Source organism: Pleurodeles waltl, chromosome 1_1 (genome assembly GCF_031143425.1).
Source record: "Pleurodeles waltl isolate 20211129_DDA chromosome 1_1, aPleWal1.hap1.20221129, whole genome shotgun sequence".
Classification (NCBI taxonomy): Eukaryota; Metazoa; Chordata; class Amphibia; order Caudata; family Salamandridae; genus Pleurodeles; species Pleurodeles waltl.
In genome coordinates, this window is record NC_090436.1 from 851,885,756 (window position 1) to 851,905,775 (window position 20,020).

Sequence of the window (20,020 nt, forward strand, 5' to 3'; positions counted from 1 at the left end):
TTAATGTCACCTAACACTCACTACATATGTGATTATCCACAAAGTGTAACCAAAATGAATGAATTTGCGACGATATGCAGGTGATGACGCAGTTTGAACCCAGGACAGTCATGTAACAAACTAAAATGGCATCCGCCTGTTCTGCATGCATTGGACAGATGAAAGTGACCTCATTCCACCAGCGGCAGTCATCATGGTGGAAGGTGGTCGGAACCGCCGTGCAACTCCTCATTGGATAACATTGACATCTATGGGGAACTGGGACCAATGATGATCACCACTGGCGGTGATGGTCATGACCGCTGCGGTCATAACTGCCATTTTGTATGGGCCAACTCACTTGACTCCTGGCATTCGGGCAAGGAAGACCTCCACTTCGTGTGCTGCTGTGTCCCAAAGCTTGGAGCAACAATGGCACGCACTGCAGGGGTTAGGGCCCCAGCCTTCCCAAGTGAGGAGCTAGAGAAACTGGTGGAAGGGGTCCTACCCCTGTACGAGCAGTTGTACGGTGCTCCAGGGCAACAGGTCAGAACAACGTCCTTTGTCCCGCATTTCAGGTGGTGTTTGAGGATGAATGTGTGTGCACATTGACATGTAATGACTGATTTGGGGTTTTGCATGCACATGATGTGTGTGGTATATTAGCAGTGTGCATGGTCCTTGTATGTTGTGTGTCTCCAAAGGTTGCAGCTGTATTGGTATAATTTACAGCATGTCCCCCAATTTCAGAATGTTTCCCATGCAGGTCAGCGCCCACCAGAAAAAAGGATTATGGAGAGCCATCACTGCGGAAGTGCAGACCCTGGTGTTCCATTGCCGGTGGAGCACCCACTGCAGGAAGTGGTGAGAGGACCTGAGATGCTGGGCCCAGAAGACCACAGAACCCCAGCTGGGGATGGCCTCTCAGCATGGAAGGGGTGCCTGTCGGACCATCACCCCCAATGGCCTGCATACTGAAGGTGGCCTACCCAGAGGTGGATTGGCACTTGAGGGCAGCACAGCGGCCGAAAGGGGGTAAGTGTAGACTGACAGGTGACTTCTCCATTGTTGTGTACTGTGACTCTCATTGGACTTGGGACTTACATGTTCACATGAGATTTAGGGAGTGTACTGTCCTGGTTGTCACACCAATCATGTAGGAATGTGACACATTAGCTATGTAGAGCTATGTAGGAACAGAAGTGGTGGTACTGTGACACACATTCAACTGTACGCATGGGTCACTCAAATGTTCTATTATGTCACTGGCTGCATCCTCCATCTCTGCGTGTACTGTAGTAGTACAAGGTGATCATCCTGCCACTGTATTTGGGTAATGACAGGCATGTTTCATTAACATTGCAATTACTTCAACTGCAACATGAATGGACCTCTGTATAACATATACTCACACACATTGCTGTCAGTTAGTTTGTGTGCACAGTTCCTCTGAGCTCAGATTTGTTTCATCCTGTAATGGATGACATACGGTTGGATATGTTATTGGGTTGGATTGTTGGATCAGTCATTTAACCAGTTGACAGGTATATAGTCATTTTCAATCTGGTGTATGGACTGCAGGGTTGAGGTTTGGGTACCGCTTGCATGACTCTATTGTTAATAATTGCAAAATGGTCTTTTGTTTACCTGGCAGGGGCTAATGTATCTGTTGTTTGTATGTGAAGTGGATGTGTGGGTTATCACCATTTCCTGCCTTTCTGTTTCTCCTACCCTTCTTTCCTCTCCACCTCTGTCTATGTGTGCATTAGCATCACCTGGCGAAGGAGGAAGGGCACTGGCGAGTGGGGATGCAGCAGCCCACAGGACCCAGGAAGCTAGCACCAGCAAAGTCGAGGGGACCAGTGGGATGCAGAGCGAGGGGAGCACCACAGGGGAGGCTGGAGCAACCACTACATCAGATTCTGATTCCTCCTCTGATGGTGGCACCCTGGCGGTGGCGGACACATCTGGGATCACTCCAGCACCATCCTTGTCTGCCACCCCCGTTACCAGCACCACCCTCCCTGTTAGTCCCCATCCAGTTGCCTGTGCCTGCTCACCCAGAACAGTGGGCATCTCCTTCGCCGCCGGCACCTCTGTCCCTGCCCCAGTCAGCTCTGCTGCCCTCAATGAGAAGGCTATTGACCTCCTGAGGTTCATCTCTGTGGGGCAGACAACCATTGTGAATGCCATCCAGGGACTTGCATCCACATGCAACAGTCCAGTGTGTTCCTGGAAGACATTCACTGTGCCTTGTCTGGCCTACAGAGATCTTTCAGGCTCTGGCCTCCTCGTTCAAGGCAGCCACTGTCCCTTCATCTTCCGTTCCCCCTCCAGCTACCTGTTCCCAATCCACAACCCCCCTCCCTACACCTGTCCAGGGCATACATACAGACCAGCATACACCCACTACAACAGACAAGGTGCGCAAAGACAGACATAAGCATCACAAATGAACCCACAGGCATGTACACACACAACACACATCTGCCTAAACAACAACAGATACTTCCTCCGCCACCTCCTCCCTTACAGTCACATCACTACTCACACCTGCCAGCACTGCATCATCACACACTGGTCCTGCTAAAATTCCACTCATACCCTTAATCACCACAACAGCAGACTCACAGACACCAACCACACATACCACATCTGCACTCACCACAACTACCTTCTCTGCACACACCACCACAACATTCACTCACACATCTCCCATTCCCTCCCTTGCATTTCTACCCCATCCTTCCAATGAATGCACACGCACCCACTCATCCACCCAACATTCACCCGCCACACATATACATGTTGCACACACCAGCATCCACATACAGCACACCAACACATCAGACGAGCACTTCCTCTGCCTCCACTCCCAACCCTCAATCAAGTGACCGCCCCGTGTATCTAAAAAAGTCATCCTTGCTGCCCTTGACCTCTTCCCTACTCCACTCCCACCCCATGTTACCCCTTTAACATTGTGTCCCCCTGCCCCTCCCAGGCCCTTCCACCTCCCATTCTTCGGGTGCCCTATCTGGTGTTTCCCCTGCTCCTCCACCCAGCAAGAAGCCCACCCCTCCTAGAGCCAAAGTCCCCCCTTCCAAGCCCAAACCGAGACATGCCCTTTCCAAATCAAAGCCACCCCCACCACCCCAGACCCCTGAGGTGCCTGCCTGTCCCATTGATGCCCTTATGCTGTGGAGACCTATTTTCTGTTGGGAGTCAAGTTTGGGCCATGATATCTGGACAAAGACAATGCATTACCGGACATTGAACGTGCCATTTGGCATTTATTGTATATAGTTTATTTATATATTTAGTTTAATAATACATCTGCCCACATTGTTGTGCTTCGCAAGTTGAGATGCTTGTCCTGGTTTCCTTCTACATGGTGGTGTGGCATCTGTGTACAACGGTGTATGTGCTCTGTGTATGGGTTGTGTCGGTGTTGTTCATGCGCTGGGTAGATAGGTAATGCCATGTGCATGATGTTATGTGTCTGACTGCTTGCTTGTTGGATTGTATGGGAGGTTGTGTATGGATGTGTATGACTGTGTTGGTGTGCGTTGTGCTGCATGTTTGACATGTATCTGCTTGGCTTTGTGTGTATTGGATACTTGGCTTTGACGTATTTTGTATGTGCCTGTGTGTGTGCGGATGTGTGCTGTTACGGACGTTTGTATGAGTGTGTGTGTGACCTTCGCTGTCAGTACCCGGAACGTGCGTTATGTGTGTGTGTGTGTGTATCACTGCCATTTCCTCCACTCTATGCTAGGCATACTTACGGTTGTCGTCTTTGTCAGTGTTGCTGGCCCTGAAGGTGTATGGCGAGATACAACGCTGGGAAAACTAGTAGTTTGTTTGCCATGGCGGCCGCAGACGTGTCTCTGTGCCTGGAGGCGGGTCTCTCCTTTTGTACTTTCTGTTTCCGCCAGGATTTTCGTCGCAGCCAGCCCTCCCCGGATATCCTGGCAGAGTGGTGACTTGGAATGTGCTGGGCAGCACATAGGTTTCCACCAGCCACATAGGTTTCCGCCAGCCTGATGTTGCCTACCTCCTCTGGATGCTGCTCGTCAGCGGAGCCAGTATTGGTGGTCAATTGTCTGTGTTGCATTGGGTTCACTGCCTTTCTCATTATATGGCGGTCTGCACTGCCACCCTGGCGCCAGTCACCACACCGCTAATGGCGAGATGGTCAGGTTACTGACAAACTTGGAATGACCACCTCAATGCTTGTAGGTGCAGCCTACTGAAAGGATTGAGATAGCATTGTAGGTTGATGCCATTCCTTGTTTTTAAGATCTATACTTTCTGATGTATGGGGTATTTATCAAGAACTCAGATACTCCCAGGGGCAGTCAACTCCCCTCTTCAAAAACTATGCATGGCCTCATCATTCACCACGTTTTAGGGAGAGAGCATATGCAGAGTCCTTAAACCAGCAAAAACAGGATCAGAAAAATGGAGGGAGGCAGGCAAAAAGTTGGGGGATTACCATCCTAAGGCTGGCAGGTCTAACACTGATCATATAAGTAGACTGCATGTAGGTGAAATAATTGTATGCTAATTGTTAGACCTGACAGCCTTAGGGTGGTCACCCCTAACTTTTTGCCTGCCTCCCTTCACTTTTTGGACACTGTTTTTGCTGGCTTTTAGACTCTGCGCACTTTACCACTGCTAACCAGTGCTAAAGTGCATATGCTCTCTCCCTTAAAACATGGTAACCTTGAATCATACCTGATTGGACTATTAATTTACTTATAAGTCCCTAGTAATGTCCACTCTATGTGCATAGGGCCGGTAGATTAAATGCTACTAGTGGGCCTGCAGCACTGGTTGTGCCACCCACTTAAGTAGCCCCTTTTCCTTCTCTCAGGCCTGCCATTGCAAGGCCTGTGTGTGCAGTTTCACTGTCACCTCGACTTGGCATTTAAAAGTACTTGCCAAGCCTAAACCTCCCCTTTCTCCACATATAAGTCACCTCTAATGTGTGCCCTAGGTAACTCCTAGAGCAGGAGGGTGCTGTGTGGGTGAAAGGCAGGACATGTACCTGTGTAGTTTACATGTCCTGGTAGTGTAAAACTCCTAAATTAGTTTGTGCACTACTGTGAGGCCTGCTCCCTTCATAGGCTAACATTGGGGCTGCCCTCATACAGTATTGAAGTGGTAGCTGCTGATCTGAAAGGAGTAGGAAGGTCATATTTAGTATGGCCAGAATGGTAATATAAAGTCCTGCTGACTGGTGAAGTTGGATTTAATATTACTATTCTAGAAATGCCACTTTTAGAAAGTGAGCATTTCTTTGCACTTAAATCTTTCTGTGCCTTACAATCCACGTCTGGCTGGGCTTAGTTGACAGCTCCTTGTGCATTCACTCAGGCACACCCCAAACACAGGGTACTCAGCCTCACTTGCATACATCTGCATTTTGAATGGGTCTTCCTGGGCTGGGAGGGTGGAGGGCCTGCACTCACACAAAGGACTGCCACACCCCCTACTGGGACCCTGGCAGACAGGATTGAACTGAAAGGGGACCTGGTGCACTTCTTAGCCACTCTTTGAAGTCTCCCCCACTTCAAAGGCACATTTGGGTATAAAACAGGGCCTCTGCCCTACCTCATCAGACACTTGCTGGACAAGAAACCTGAACCAGAACCTGAATCCTGCCAAGAAGAACTGCCTGGCTGCCTAAAGGACTCAGCTGACTGCTTTCTACAAAGGACTGCTGCCTTCCTGTTGCCCTGCTGCCTTGCTGAACTCTTGTCTGATTGTAAAAGTGCTCTCCAAGGGCTTGGATAGAGCTTGCCTCCTGTTCCCTGAAGTCTCAGGACCAAAAAGACTTCTCTTTTTCACTTGGACGCTTCATGCGCCGAAATTTTCGACGCACAGCTTGTTCTGCGGCGAGAAAAACGCCGAAAGGCTGCCCGCCAGCCCAGGGGAAAACGACCTTCCCACCATGAAGCCGGCTCGTAATCGAGTGGGAAGGTGCGACGGGTGCTACGGCACCCGTCGCGTATTTCACTGTCTGCTATGCAGACAGTGAAATACTAGCGGGCCCTCTTACGGGGGCCCCGTGACCCCCCCTACCGCCATCCGGTTCCCGGCGGGAGAACCGCCGGGAACTGGATGGCGGAAGGGGGGGTCGGAATCCCCTCGGCGGCGCAGCTAGCTGCGCCGCCTTGGAGGATTCCAATGGGCGGCGGTACACTGGCGGGAGACCGCCAGTGTTGTCGGTCCGACCGCGGCTTTACCGCCGCGGTCGGAATGCCCATTGGAGCACCGCCGGCTTGTCGGCGGTGCTCCCGCGTGCCGCGGCCCTGGCGGTTCTATACCGCCAGGGTCGTAATGAGGGCCTTAGTTTGCTTTTTAAAGACTTAAGACACTTTGGGGGTGATTCCGACCCCGGCGGTCCTTGACCGCCAGGGCCGGGGTCGGCGGGAGCACCGCCAACAGGCTGGCGGTGCTCCTAAGGGCATTCTGACCGCGGCGGTATGGCCGCGGTCAGAAACGGAAAACCGGCAGTGTCCCGCCGGTTTTCCGCTGCCCTGAGGAATCCCCCATGGCGGCGCAGCTTGCTGCGCCGCCATGGGGGATTCCGACCCCCTCACCGCCATCCTGTTCCTGGCGGTTTCGACCGCCAGGAACAGGATGGCGGTGAGGGGTGTCGTGGGGCCCCTGGGGGCCCCTGCAGTGCCCAGTGCCCAGTGCCAATGGCATGGGCACTGCAGGGGCCCCCGTAAGAGGGCCCCACTTTGAATTTCAGAGTCTGCTTAGCAGACACTGAAATTCGCGACGGGTGCTACTGCACCCATCGCACACCTTCCACTCCGCCGGCTCCATTCGGAGCCGGCTTCCTCGTAGAAGGGTGTTTCCCACTGGGCTGGCGGGCGGCCTTTTGGCGGTCGCCCGCCAGCCCAGTGGGAAACCCAGAATGACCGCTGCGGTCTTTTGACCGCGGTGCGGTCTTCTGGCGGTTCCCGCTTGGCGGGCGGCTCCCGCCGCCCGCCAAGCTTGGAATGACCCCCTTTATATCACTTTTCAGTGATATCTCTACAAATTCACATTGCAACTTTATTCGTTTTGACCTACAATTATCCTGATAAATATTATATATTTTTCTAAACACTGTGTGGTGTATTTTTGTGGTGCTATATGGTGGTATTGTATGATTTATTGCACAAATACTTTACACATTGCCTTCTAAGTTAAGCCTGACTGCTCGTGCCAAGCTACCAGAGGGTGGGCACAGGATAATCTTGGATTGTGTGTGACTTACCCTGACTAGAGTGAGGGCTTTTGCTTGGACAGGGGGTAACCTGACTGCCAACCAAAAACCCCATTTCTAAAATTGGTGATCAGCGGTGAGGATAGGACTTGTATTTGTGCAGTGACATACAGTAGCTAAGTATTTCACTACCTACCCACAGTTGAAGGTCAACTTGATTTTTATCTCTTTTTGCAAATTCGTTTTTCGTGACAATTTTCAAAAACTAAATCCTCACTCAACATGTCTCTGACTGGTTCTCAGATAGGAGACTTTGACCTAGTCCTGTTGGATACATATACGGTCAAACAACTAAAAGGATTCTGCAGGGCAATGAGGGTACCCACCCAAGGGGCCTCCAAAAAGGAGGACTTTCAAGTGGCGCTGAGGGCCTGGGCAGAAGCCCATTTAGAAGAGGATGATGAGGAAGAGGAGCCAGAAAATGGCCCCTCAGAGGATTTGTTGCTATCTGTGGATAGTGTTACCACTGCAATTGTGCCCCCTTCCAGACCAGGGAGCAGTGTCTCTGTGCAAAGCCTGACCGCAGAGGAAAGGAGAGAGGAAAGGGAGTTCCAATTGCAGATGGCAAAACTGAAAATTGAGGCTCAACAGGAGGAAAGAAGGGCAGAGAGAGAAGCCAAGCAAGCTGAGGCTGAAAGAGCAGCCAAACAGATTGAAGCTGAAAGAGCTGCAGCTGAGAGAGCCTTGGCTGACAAGAAACTGTTATTGGCTCATGAACTGAGTCTCAAGGAGCTGGATCTCAAGGCAAAGCAGTCTGAATCCAGCAATAATGGTGGCAGCATATTGACAGGACCTGCTGGAGAAAAGAAGGTTCGTATACCCAAAAATGTGGTGCCCAGTTTTGTGGTGGGAGATGACATAGATAAATGGTTAGCTGCTTATGAAGTTGCACTAAGGGCTCATGAGGTTCCTGAAGGGCAATGGGGGGTAGCTATGTGGGGTTATGTACCGCCATTGGGGAGGGATACACTCCTCACATTGGATCAACCTGATCAAAACACATACCCACTTCAGAAAGCCATTTTACTTGCCAAGTTTGGGCTGACCCCTAAGGGATACCGTCAGAGGTTCAGGGACAGCACCAAACAAACCACACAAACATGGGTAGATTTCTTTGACTTCTCCAGTAAGGCACTGAATGGATGGGTGCGGGGCAACAAAGTAGCTGATTATAAAGGTTTATATGACTTGATTCTAAGAGAGCATATGCTTAATACTACTTATACAGAGTTGCGCCAGCACTTAGTGGATAGCAAGCTGACTGATCCCAGGAAGCTTGCTGAGGAGGCGGACCTCTGGGTTAGCACCAGAGTGTCCAAGAAGGTACCTGGGGGGGACTCCCACAAAGGTGGTCAGGGTTCCCAACAGAAGAAAGAGGGGGGAGATAAACTTGCAGATAAGGAACTCTCCAAAGGCCCCCAAAAGAATCCCCAGGGAGGGGGTGGCAACCCTTCCTTTTCCAAATTTGGGAAAAAGCCAGGGACATATGACAGGTCAGGGAAACCTAACCCCAAATGCATGGAGTGTTACCAGTATGGTCACTATAAAGGCGATCCCCAGTGCCCCAAGAGGGCACCGTCCACTACCGGACAGGCACCTGGGTTGACTAGTGTAGCGCTCGGGGGGAGATGGACCCAGATAGCTCTGGGGAACAGGTAGAGATTTCCCTAGTGTCCCTGGGAGAAGGAGAAATGGTGCCCAAAGCCCACATGCCCCAAAATACTTCCAAGTACAGGCAGTGGGTCACCATTGATGGGCAGAAGGTGGAGGCTCTGCGTGACACAGGAGCCAGTATGACTACTATCAAGAGTCAGCTGGTGTCAACAGAGCAGATAGTCCCTAATACATTCCACCAGGTCATCATCGCTGACAATCGTGAGACTCACCTACCGGTGGCTCTGGTTCCCTTTGAGTGGGGGGGGGTCTCTGGTACTCTGAAAGTAGCTGTGAGTCCTGCCATGCCTGTAGATTGTCTGTTAGGCAATGATCTTGAGCATACTGCTTGGAAAGAAGTGGAGCTCAGATCTCACCTGGAGATGTTAGGGTTACCTGAGTGGGTCTGCATGACCACACGGTCCATGGCTGACCGAGAGGGAAGTCAAGGGCGTCTGGAGCCTGGAACAATGGCCCAGAGAGCTGCCAAGAGGAGGGGCAAGGGGCGCGGGAAACCGGTCCCAGACGTTCCCGCAGTGGTTGACGGGGCTCCTGAGGAGGAGGCTCCTGAGCCAACTGGGGAAGAAATTGCCACCCTAGGTGACCTACCTGAGCTTGCTGGCTGGCAAGTTGAGGGTGGACCCACCAGGGAGGAATTCTGCAAGGCACAGAAAGAATGTCCCACTCTGGAGGGTCTGAGGAAGCAAGCCTCAGACCAGGCGGCAGGTGAAGCCTCTGGTGATCACCACATATATTGGGAGAATGATCTCCTCTACAGTGAGCCTAAGGTTCCGGCTTTTGGGGCAGCGCGTACGCTGGTGGTCCCCCAGTGTTACCGAACCTTCCTACTGGGTCTGGCTCACGACATTCCCCTGGCAGGACATTTGGGGCAAGGCAAGACCTTTGACAGGCTTGTCACCCACTTTTATTGGCCCAGAATGAGGACAAACTCAGATAAGTTCTGCAGATCTTGTCCTACCTGCCAGGCCAGTGGTTAAGCAGGAAAAAGGGTTAAAACCCCCCTGATTCCACTTCCTGTCATTGGCACCCCCTTTGAAAGGGTGGGCATTGACATTGTTGGTCCATTGGACCCCAAAACTGCATTAGGCAACAGGTTCATCCTGGTTTTGGTGGACCATGCCACCCGTTACCCAGAGGCAATCCCTCTGAGGACCGTAACTGCACTGGTGGTGACCAGAACTCTGATGGGGATATTTACCCGTGTGGGATTCCCAAAGGAGATAGTGTCTGACAGAGGCACTAACTTCATGTCTGCATACATGAAGTCTCTGTGGGATGCATGTGGTGTAACCTACAAGTTCACCACACCCTATCACCCCCAGTCTAATGGTCTTGTGGAGAGATTCAACAAGACCTTGAAAGGCATGATTGGTGGCCTCCCTGAGGCCATGAGGCGTAAGTGGGACGTCCTCTTACCATGCCTTCTCTTTGCTTACAGAGAGGTCCCCCAGAGGGGGGTAGGGTTCAGTCCCTTTGAGCTTCTCTATGGGTACCCTGTCAGGGGACCCTTAAGCATTGTCAAGGAGGGGTTGGAGAAAGCTCCAAAGGCACCCCCTCAGGATGTGGTCAGCTACATGTTGGCCCTCCGCAACCAGATGACCCGCTTCTGGAAAGAGGCCCAAAGTAACCTTGAGGCCAGTCAAGAGGTAATGAAACGCTGGTATGACCAGAAGGACACCCTGGTAGAGTTTCAACCTGGAGACAAAGTGTGGGTAATGGAGCCAGTAGAGCCTAGAGCTCTCCAGGACCGCTGGTCTGGCCCATTTGAAGTAAAGGAGCGGAAAGGGGAGGCCACTTACCTAGTTGACCTCCAAACCCCTAGGAACCCCCTAAGGGTGCTCCATGTTAACCGACTAAAGGCTCATTTTGAGAGGTCTGAGGTCAACATGCTTCTGGTCACAGATGAAGGAATGGAAGAGGAGAGTGAACCTCCTCTCTGCCCAAGAAGGTGATGGGTCAGTAAAAGGGGTCATTCTTTCTGACTCCCTGACTCTAAACCAGAAAGGAGACTGCTATGAGCTGTTGGAGCAGTTCTCCCTTACTCCTGGACTGACCCACCTCTGTGTTCATGACATTGACACCGGTGACAGTCTCCCTGTGAAGAACAAAATTTACAAGTTATCGGATAAGGTGAAGGCCAGCATCAAGGAGGAGGTCTCCAAGATGTTAGCTCTAAGGGTTATCGAGAAATCCAGTAGTCCCTGGGCCAGCCCAGTGGTGTTGGTCCCTAAGGCTACTGCCCCAGGTGCGAAGCCAGAACTCCGGTTCTGTGTGGACTACCGGGGTCTCAACTCAGTCACACGGACTGATGCTCACCCCATCCCCCGAGCTGATGAGCTCGTTGACAGGCTGGGCGCTGCCAAGTTCCTGAGTACGTTTGATCTTACTTCAGGGTAATGGCAGATCGCCCCGACTGAGGGGGCTAAAGAAAGATCCGCATTTTCAACCCCTGATGGCCATTACCAGTTCCGGGTGATGCCATTTGGATTGAAAAATGCCCCCGCTACCTTCCAACGGTTGGTTAACGGGGTCCTAGCTGGCAAGGATGCCTTCTGTGCAGCCCACCTGGATGACATAGCTGTCTACAGTTCCAGCTGGGAGGAACACCTGCTCCACCTCAAGGAGGTGCTTCAGGCCCTGCAACAGGCAGGCCTGACCATCAAGGCTAGTAAATGCCAGATTGGGCAGGGTTCTGTGGTGTACTTGGGACACCTAGTGGGTGGTGGCAAGGTGCAGCCACTCCAGGCCAAGATTGAAACTATCAAGGCCTGGCAACCACCTAGAACTCAGACTGAGGTGAGAGCCTTTTTAGGCCTCACAGGATACTACCACAGATTTGTCAAGGGCTATGGTACCATTGTGTCACCCTTGACAGAACTCACTTCCAAGAAACAACCTAGGTTGGTGAATTGGACAGAGGCTTGTCAGAAAGCCTTTGACTCCCTGAAGGAAGCCATGTGCACGGCCCCCGTGCTCAAGGCCCCTGACTACTCCCAGGAATTTATCGTGCAGACAGACGCTTCAGAGCATGGCATAGGGGCGGTCCTAGTGCAGCTAAATGAGGAGGGCCTAGACCAACCAGTAGTCTTTGTTAGCAGAAGGCTATTACCACGGAACAGAGGTGGAGTGCTATTGAGAGAGAAGCTTTTGCTGTGGTCTGGGCACTGAAGAAGCTAAGACCCTACCTGTTTGGGACTCACTTTCGGGTTCAGACAGACCACAGGCCCCTCAGATGGCTCATGCAGATGAGGGGTGAGAATCCAAAACTCTTGAGGTGGTCCATTTCCCTACAGGGGATGGACTTTACGGTGGAACATCGCCCAGGGGTTGACCACGCCAATGCTGATGGTCTCTCCAGATACTTCCGCCTTAGCGATGAGAGCTCCCAGGAGGTCGGGTAGCTCTCCCCACTTTCAGCTGGGGGGGACACATGTTAGACCTGACAGCCTTAGGGTGGTCAGCCCTAACTTTTTGCCTGCCTCCCTCCACTTTTTGGACACTGTTTTTGCTGGCTTTTAGACTCTGCGCACTTTACCACTGCTAACCAGTGCTAAAGTGCATATGCTCTCTCCCTTAAAACATGGTAACCTTGAATCATACCTGATTGGACTATTAATTTACTTATAAGTCCCTAGTAATGTGCACTCTATGTGCATAGGGCCGGTAGATTAAATGCTACTAGTGGGCCTGCAGCACTGGTTGTGCCACCTACTTAAGTAGCCCCTTTTCCTTGTCTCAGGCCTGCCATTGCAAGGCCTGTGTGTGCAGTTTCACTGTCACCTCGACTTGGCATTTAAAAGTACTTGCCAAGCCTAAACCTCCCCTTTCTCCACATATAAGTCACCTCTAATGTGTGACCTAGGTAACCCCTAGAGCAGGGTGCTGTGTGGGTGAAAGGCAGGACATGTACCTGTGTAGTTTACATGTCCTGGTAGTGTAAAACTCCTAAATTTGTTTTTGCACTACTGTGAGGCCTGCTCCCTTCATAGGCTAACATTGGGGCTGCCCTCATACAGCATTGAAGTGGTAGCTGCTGATCTGAAAGGAGTAGGAAGGTCATATTTAGTATGGCCAGAATGGTAATATAAAGTCCTGCTGACTGGTGAAGTTGGATTTAATATTACTATTCTAGAAATTCCACTTTTAGAGAGTGAGCATTTCTATGCACTTAAATCTTTCTGTGCCTTACAATCCACGTCTGGCTGGGCTTAGTTGACAGTTCCTTGTGCATTCACTCAGACACACCCCAAACACAGGGTACTCAGCCTCACTTGCATACATCTGCATTTTGAATGGGTCTTCCTGGGCTGGGAGGGTGGAGGGCCTGCACTCACACAAAGGACTGCCACACCCCCTACTGGGACCCTGGCAGACAGGATTGAACTGAAAGGGGACCTGGTGCACTTCTTAGCCACTCTTTGAAGTCTCCCCCACTTCAAAGGCACATTTGGGTATAAAACAGGGCCTCTGCCCTACCTCATCAGACACTTGCTGGACAAGAAACCTGAACCAGAACCTGCATCCTGCCAAGAAGAACTGCCTGGCTGCCTAAAGGACTCACCTGACTGCTTTCTACAAAGGACTGCTGCCTTGCTATTGCCCTGCTGCCTTGCTGAACTCTTGTCTGGCTGTAAAAGTGCTCTCCAAGGGCTTGGATAGAGCTTGCCTCCTGTTCCCTGAAGTCTCAGGACCAAAAACACTTCTCTTTTTCACTTGGACGCTTCGTGCGCCGAAATTTTCGATGCACAGCTTGTTCCGCGGCGAGAAAAACGCCGCACACCGACGCTGAGCGACGCGACGCCTTCGGGACGACTGGAACTTCGACGCACGGCCTCGCAAGGACAACACCGCCCGACCTCCAGAGGAGAAATCGACGCAACGTCTGCCGTGAGAGCGAAACTTCAACGCACAGCCCCGCAGAACGACACGCAGCCGGTAAACAAGCAGGAGAATCCACGCACAGACTCGGGACATCTGGTAATCCCCGCGATCCACAGAAAGAGACTGTCCGCCCGCTGGAAAACGACGCACGACTTCCCCGCGTGAAAAATAACGACGCAAGTCTGTGTGTGCTGGGGAGAAATCGACGCACACACCCTTTTTCCACGTATCTCTTCTTCTGTGGCCCTCTGAGGAGATTTTCCACTCCAAACCAGGTACTTGTGCTTGAAAGAGACTTAGGGCCTCATTCTCACCCTGGCGGTAATTACCGCCAGGGCGGAGGTCGGCAGTAGCACCGCCAACAGGCTGGCGGTGCTCCGCCGGGCATTCTGACCGCGGCGGTACAGCCGCGGCCAGAAGCGGAAAGCCGGCGGGCTACCGCCGACTTTCCACTGCCCGTCTGAATCCTCCATGGCGGCGGAGCGTGCTCCGCCGCCATGGGGATTCAGACACCCCCTACCGCCATCCTGTTCATGGCGGCTCTCCCGCCATGAACAGGATGGCGGTAGGGGGTGCCGCGGGGCCCCTGGGGGCCCCTGCCGTGCCCATGCCAATGCCATGGGCACGGCAGGGGCCCCCGTAAGAGGGCCCCAAAAAGTATTTCAGTTTCTGCCCAGCAGACACTGAAATACGCAACGGGTGCAACTGCACCCGTCGCACCTTCCCACTCCGCCGGCTCAATTCTGAGCCGGCATCCTAGTGGGAAGGTTGATTTGCCCTGGGCTGGCGGGCGGCCTTTTGGCGGCCGCCCGCCAGCCCAGGGCAAATGTCAGAATCACCGCCGCGGTCTTTCGCCCGCGGTGCGGTGTTCTGACGGCGGTACCTTGGCGGACGACCTCCGCCGTCCGCCAAGGTCAGAATGACCGCCTTAGTTTGCTTTTTAAAGACTTAAAACACTTTATATCACTTTCCAGTGATATCTCTACAAATTCACATTGCAACTTTATTCGTTTTGACCTACAATTATCCTGATAAATATTATATATTTTTCTAAACACTGTGTGGTGTATTTTTGTGGTGCTATATGGTGGTATTGTATGATTTATTGCACAAATACTTTACACATTGCCTTCTAAGTTAAGCCTGACTGCCCGTGCCAAGCTACCAGAGGGTGGGCACAGGATAATCTTGGATTGTGTGTGACTTACCCTGACTAGAGTGAGGGCTTTTGCTTGGACAGGGGGTAACCTGACTGCCAACCAAAAACCCAATTTCTAACACTAATGATTATGATTAATCAGTGGAAATTATTACTCTCAATAAAGTTACGGGATGTTGGGTGAGTTCAATTCTCTTGTTCTCATAAAATCCCAGCCATGCATTTTACTCTTGCACAATGAAACTCAAGAAGTTGATATTTCTAGTTTGAACTTGCTGTATTTGGTAGAAGGAGTGCCACACCCCCTCTAGTCTTATAGCCAAATGCCCTAACTCCTCAATGACCGGTCACTGGTAACCTAAAATCAGCCTTTGTTCACAGGGGACCCTAGTGAATCCGTGCTCCACATTAGAATGTGTATGTGTTTTGTACCAACAGGCTCATACTAGGCAGCAGTAAGTCCAGAGATCTATGGGAAATAGATGCACAGATAGGACTCAACCAAGTTTAAAGAGTTTGGGCCTCAAATGCCTCCTCATCAATTTATCTATCTAATTTATGACATAATGATAACCAGGGTGCCTTATCATACCATACACCGAAGAGGGTTTCACAATAAATTACCATAAATCAAAGTGCAAGGTTACAAGATTACAATTACCACTGGCATGACAATCACTAATTGTCTATCCCACAAATAGATTCCTTAGTGCAAGTATCTCTCATGCCGCTGCAGGCTTTTTTGTCCCAGTATGTTCAGTATTTTCTGCAACTTTCACACTGTGTCTTTTCCCATCTGGGAGATATACTCTCTTGTTTTTCCTTAAGGACATGAATATGTCATTCTGTCTTCCTGTTAGTGCTTTGGGGCATGTCTGGGGCCTTGACTGGATTTCACCTGTTACTGTGTGTATTGATTCCTCTTCCAGACCAGGTTCAGCTCTCTTCCGATAGATGCCACAGTGTGAAGATTCCCACAATGAGGAGGATATATGTAGTTTTTTTCTCAATGGTGCATCAGTCAGGCACATTGAGCTTGCTGTTTCCTACAGGAAAACACACCCACCAAGGCACTGGACCTATACCCTGTGTCTGAATGACAGTTCAATGAAAGTAAGACACAATCCCCTTTTCCTGCATTCTAGGACCTCCAAAACAATGTGCCCAGCAGTCATACTATCTGGCTAGTATCAAGGAGTGCCCCTAAATAATCTGAAGATATCTTTCACGTTAGAGATGCCCTCACAAATTAATGGTCCTTTTCCGATTCACATAGTGCATAATACTACAATATTGAAGGGCTAACTGGCAACACTTACTGCCACTACCCCCTATACAAAGCCTCATTGTCTTGGAAATAGCGAAACCTTTTCACTCAGAAAAGGGAGAAGTTAACAAATATAGGTGCAGAGTAGTCCTTGTGTCATGCAAAGCAATGCAAGACAACACAAGCCCTTAACTGGGTTGTCCTAAGCCACACAAAGCCACTGCTGCAAGGCTCTGTGTAGCTTAGTAAATTCAAAGTAAAGCAAGGCAACATATTTTGCCACCTTGTACTACCTTGCGGCAGGGAGGCGTTCCTTGGGTAGAGTGTGGGCGTTCCCATGCATCCACTCATGGATTTTGACATAATTCTAGATGGAACTATGCCAAAATAGTTCACCTCCATAACAAGGAGATATATCTGTATTTCTCTTTGTTACTTCCACTTTCTATGAGTGCTGCATTCTATGTCAAGGAAGCAAGGATGCCTGCACTGGTGCTAGGCAGCACACAGTGAGCTAGTGCAAGGAGGCAGCAACATTGTGGCACATCTTGCGAGATATGGTGCATTTCTGCACTCTCTCTTTCAAGCAGCACAGCACGTTGGCTTACTGCCTTGTGTTGTGTAAAACGTTGGTAAATCTGCTCCATGATGCTTTGCACAGGCTTCTGTTGTCTATGGAAAAAGCCACTGATACCACCACCTTCCTGTACCTGACAGTGGACAGTAAGTGAAAGTGACAAAGAACACAGGAAAATGAAACGTAGCTTAGGGACACCCTAGTAGGCGACAGCCAGGGGTGTATTGGCCCTTAGACCCAAGGGGCATTTCCCAAAGGGGCTGGAGCCATTAGCAGCTGTTTTTAAGGGCACAGGCCTTCCACTAAGCATTCAAGAAGTCTCTCCAGCTCTCTGTGGGTTTGCGCAACAGGCACAGTAGATGTGTGATAGAGAGTGAGGAAAACAGAGAGAAAAAGAGAGAAAGAAAGAGGGAGAAAAGAAAGACAAACTCCAGTTGGTTTGAACATGTTTGCCAGGGTTGCTTTTGATTCCGGGTTGAGTCCTGAAGGCAGGCTTTCCAAGAGTAGAAAAGGGTTTATACCTGACAGATTGCATAACCAACTGTTAGTATAGAACGAATACCTTCGGGCAATTCTTCTTACCAACTAAAACAGAGTTCTCAACATTTTGACTTCTGTGGAGCCCCATTGAAGAATAAATGGAAGCCAGGCGCCTGGAATAAGCAATTTCTATCATTTGAACTTCAAAACAATACAAAAAATAGAGAAACGTGTATATAGTAAACAAATACACAAATTATGAGATAGTTTATCTAGGTCACAAAACAAAAAACATACAAAAATAGACATTTAAATTTTAATGTGAATGTTACAGTTTTTCAAAATGTGTTTTTATTTCTAAAAGACAAACGATATGCTAGACTCTGGCATATAAATTTGTCTTTATTGCACTTAATGCATGCTATGTGTTTTTTAATTATACCAGCACTTAACTTAAGGCCGCCAGTTGTCCATACTTGATTCTGTTTACTACACTTGATCTACTATCAGTTTTGGGGAGCACCAGGAGCCTGTAGATAGATACCAGGACACGTCCCTCGGAACTGGAATCCACTATCCTCTTTCGCAGTATAATTTACTATCGGTCTTCTGACTTTGGCTTCTGCCAAAAATGCATTCAAAATCTCAGGGTCCTAAGCAGAACCAGTTCTAGGCATTCCTAACTGCCCTTCACCTTCTTGCATTTCCTGGGATAAACGGCATACATTATTACGAAAATAAACGTATTCCCCAGTTCTCAGCAATTCTACATTTTGGTTGTAAAACACTAATTGATGTCGTGTACTTTCATTGTGCAAATGTACAGTGCAAGTAGCGCTAATCGTCCTTTTGTAAAGGGACTTTTGTGTGATTTAGGAATGAGCACGTGCAGTGGAGAAAAATATAGTAAGGGGGATCTTCCAGTGCTTAATTTGTGCTTGTTGTTTCCGGTGCGGAACACTGGCACTTATTTCTGAGGGCCGGCGCTTCGTTTTCTATCTCAAGCATTTAATGCGAGCAAAAGACACGTGGGAAATACGGAGGAAGAGAAAAACGAAAAAGCGCCAGAAAGAGGAAAAGCAGGAACCTGTCAGAGTGAGCTGAAGGGGCAGGTAGTGGCTATAAATGGACTGAAGAAGCCCGAGGTGGCTTCAGGATTACGCAGCCTCAGTAATATGTGCTCGCACTTTTAATTGCAGCAGCCGCGTGTTTAAGTGGAGAGCTTTTAGCACCGGCACCTTTTTATTTACAAATTAAGCACTGGGACCTTTACTAGACTTGGTATAATGGGAGAGCGCCCTGGTGGCTGTAAGTACCGACGCTGAGTGACCTGGCGAGAGTCTGAACAAAGGTCGTAACCACCAGATAGATCCTAGACTGTTTATCACCCTAAGATATAGTTAGAAGCGAAAGCGGCGTGCACTTAAAAACGTCCGTATTGGATCGTGTGAGCTATTGCCACCCTAACAGTGTCTCCACTCTCACCGCGCGCTTTCTGCTACGGACAAGGTATTTCTATAAAAGCATTCCTCTTCAGTGCATCCCATTAAGGTGACGTTGTCAGAGAAGCATCCTCAGTGATGGACGAGATGCAGATCATATAAAGAAGGGAGAGGTAAGGTGCGTGCTAAGCAGAACCCAACCACTCAGACTAACAGTCAGAATATTAGTTTGAGAACCAGATTGTCGGGCCCTTTCAAACGTTAAATTATCCGGCATTTCAAATACTTTAAGACGAACAATATATATATATATACACTATAACATAATGTAAAATCCCTACTAAGATAAAAGCGTCATAAAACCAGCATATACGTTAACAATAGAATGAAATAATGTAAAAAGACATCACTGAGCGCTTCAGATATAGATCCTGGTTTACTAAATAGTCATGAGGTCGCAAAACCTATGATTCACAAAACTGCAGAATTTGTGAAGACACATCCTGAGTGGTAAATGTTTTGCCTGCTCAGCATGCACACTTGTGACACATCATGGTACAGAAGGTGATGGGGTGATGAAGGGGGTGTCCTTTCTTACGAATTGGAATGACATACTAACTAAACACAATTGAATATTTCAACAAAATCTCTCTTCTCTTGCTTTCTTTAGCTATCACCACCAGGTGCACCCACAAAGGATTTTCAGTAACTGCATAGGCCAACTTCTACTGTCTCGTCACTTTCACTAACTTTCCTTTTCCACTTGTTCCACTCTATTTCTTTAATTTCCAAATTTCTCAACAGTGAAGGTCTCCATTACATCTGCCAGCTTCTGTTTTGACAACCTTTCCTTTAACACAATGAAATGGATTGCCACACTAGACCGTTCTCCCACTCCATCTCAGACCTCCTCATCTATTTCTCTCCATGGCCTCTGTTCATCAGTGTGTCCCACCAGCAACAAGTGCGTACCTCTTCTTCGGAAAGCTTGCACACCTTTACTATTGTTTGCTCCTTACTGCCATCACTCTCATTAATAATGATCCACACCCATCACCTAGTGATTCCTACCACAATATACACCAAATTGCCCTGCCCCATTCACCTCCCTAACATCTTCTGTCCTTCTTGACAATACATTTATTCTTGCTCATTCTGTGCTCGACCAAATTTACAGCGACTTATCTTTACTCTGCTCTACCACTGCTTCCAGTACTATGGTCCTGGTAAATCCTCCCATTCGCACCTACAGAAAAATGCATCCCAAAACACTATA

At 49.5% G+C, this 20,020-nt stretch overlaps 1 protein-coding gene across 1 annotated transcript in view; it reads right to left on the minus strand.

Annotated features, from left to right (window-relative positions):
• Nucleotides 1-20,020, minus strand: part of TRPM6 (transient receptor potential cation channel subfamily M member 6) — a 1,083,502-nt gene that overhangs the window by 881,921 nt on the left and 181,561 nt on the right. The window lies entirely within an intron of this gene.